Genomic DNA, 2,781 nt, shown 5'->3' on the forward strand with positions numbered 1-2,781 from the left:
ATGTTAACAATGGTAATGCTACATTCTCTATTCATAATGCCAAATATCTGAATTAAACTTACCAAAATTCTGTTAAACACTTAGATGCTATAACTATACAATGCTAACCTCCAGATATTTGGAGACAGTAGAAATGAATTTCTCTTTTTGTTTAGATGTTTATCAATGTTCAGATACTTTTAATACTGATATGAGACTTTTGTACACATTCTAGCATTGAGTAGTATATGTGCACCCTCAGTCCTCCGATTTTTTTTTCAGTCATATTTGCTCTTTGTACAGCACCTGTTTTTATAAAATGACTAATACTTTAAATCATGCATTCTCAAAGAGGGCGATGTCGCCCCCAAAAGGACAAGTATTGGTTCTTGGGGGAAGAATCTTAAGATAATTGCAGTGGTTTGTGGGCTTGCAAAGAACCAGGGTACAAAAAATGGATACACAGTATATCTGTGCAGTTAAACTTTTCCTCAAGGGATATTTAGGGGGAAAAATATGTAAAAAGTTTCCTGAGGGAGTCTGATAGTGAAAGAAAGGCTGCTATAAATGCTCTTCATGTACTTATTCATTTAATGTAAAACATTTTTTTAATCTGGGCTATTGTGTTTTAGTGTCTTGCTTTGTGTCTAATCATTGCCATAATTTTTAAAAATACTGGATTCCAGAAGGAGAATAATTTTTCTTTAATTTCTTTATTTGAGGAAAAAATTTTTTTCTATTATGTCCTTAAATATTTTAAATATATGTATATATATTTTTTAAAGAAAGAGTGAGAGAGGGGGAGGGAGGGAGAGAGAGAGAGAGAGAGAGAGAGAGAGAGAGAGAGAGAGAGAGAGAGAGAGAATTTTAATATTTATTTTTTAGTTCTCGGCAGACACAACATCAATGTTTGTATGTGGTGCTGAGGATCGAATCCGGGCCACACGCATGCCAGGCGAGCGCGCTACCACTTGAGCCACATCCCCAGCCCCTTTAAATATATTTTTAAAATTGTGGTAAACAACATAAATGTTACCATCTGAACTATTTTTAAGTGTATAGTTCAGCAGCATTAAGTACTTTCACATTACCTTATAACCATCATCAGCATTCATCTTCAGAAACTTTCATGTTCCCAAATCGAAACTTCATATTGATTTAACAATAACTCCCCATTCCCTTTCCCCCTTCAGCTCTGGCAACCACCATTCTGCTTTTTGTCTCTGTTAACTCATGGCTGTAGATACCTCACATAAGTTAAATCATAAGTTCTTTTGTGACCAGTTTATTTCACATAACATAATGTTTTCATGGTTCTTTGACGTTGTAATGTATGTCACAATTTCCTTCCTTTTTAAAACTGGATAGTATTTCTCTGTGTTCGTGTGTGTGTGTGTGTGTGTGTACAAATGCCACATTTTGTTTGTTACCCATTTATCAGTGGACACTGGATTGCCTCTACCTTTTTCTATTATGAATTATGCTGCTATGAATATGTACATATAAGTATCTACCTGAGTTTTTGCTTTCAGTACTTTTGGATATGTGATCAGAAGTCAAATTGCTGGAAAATGATAATTCCATGTTTAATTTTCTGAGGAACTGCCATATCATTTTCCACAGTGGTTTCACAATGTTTTTGTTTTTTTTAAACTCAGTTTGTACAGTGTTTGGCAGAGTCTAAGTGTGCACACCATGAATATGACAGAAAATAATGCAAAGTTCAGAGTAAATAATTTGCTGAGTGATTCAGCAAGACAACTATTGAAACAAAACAACCTTCCCTACACACACACCCTTGCCTGGCTGCATATTTAAAGTATACATTTTGAAATGAGTGCATAGTTGGAGATAATCCCTTTGAGAATCATGAGTTAATGCATTTGGATTCCATATGGGTCAGATCCTCTTGTAAAATTTTCACCTCTTTCCATGAAATTCCACATTTAAAGAAACCCAGAAGGCTTGTCAGAGATTCAAAAGGGGCAGAACTACAAAGGTGACCTACAGATATGGGGATTAGGACTTGTGAGTGAAGATGAACCAAAAAATCCTGATACAGATTATGAGAATTATGATTGTGGCCCTGCTCCTTTTCTCCACTCCATTCCCTTATCTTTGCAGTGTAGCACTGCAAAATCCATGAATTTTGGTTGAACAAATAATCCATAATGTGAAACAAAAGTGAAAGAAGGTTTTATTTTCTAATCACAATAGCTGTGAAACGCTACTATGAAGGATATAAGAACTTCCTATTTTGTATCTCTGGTAAGGGCAAAGGAGGTAGGTTTAATTTAAGGTAGAAGACAAGAATTGTGGAAACTGAAAGTGATTGGGCCAGGTTTCTGAATTTAGCCTCGGAATCTCCAGTGTCATCTGAAAGATGGCAGAGGCTAGTGTGGGGACCTTCCCAGCCCTGCTGTTCTGTGCTTATGTCTTATTTCTTTTAAATAGTCAGTGAAAACAGTTTTGTTTGTTTGCATGTGGTATTGTACAGCATCCAGCATGAAGATAAGAAAGGGATTCTTAAACACAACAACACTCATTTAAAATCTAGGGCATGGTGAAAGATCGCAGCCAGGGTTTGTAACAGGCAGGAGGTGAAATGTGAGGGGATAATAATGTTAAAGGACATCCTCTCTTCACACCACATCTGATTTAGGTTTGTCACTTCTCAAATTTTACAGTTCTTCCCTTTCTGGGGGAGCCTCTCTTTAAAATGCAAATAGCCTTTAGGAGAGGTTTCTGTTTATGCCTTGATGTGACTAGATTTTGAGATCCTTTCTTGAAATTTTTCTGGAG

The sequence above is a fragment of the Urocitellus parryii genome, chromosome 2 (assembly GCF_045843805.1).
Source record: "Urocitellus parryii isolate mUroPar1 chromosome 2, mUroPar1.hap1, whole genome shotgun sequence".
NCBI classification, from domain to species: domain Eukaryota; kingdom Metazoa; phylum Chordata; class Mammalia; order Rodentia; family Sciuridae; genus Urocitellus; species Urocitellus parryii.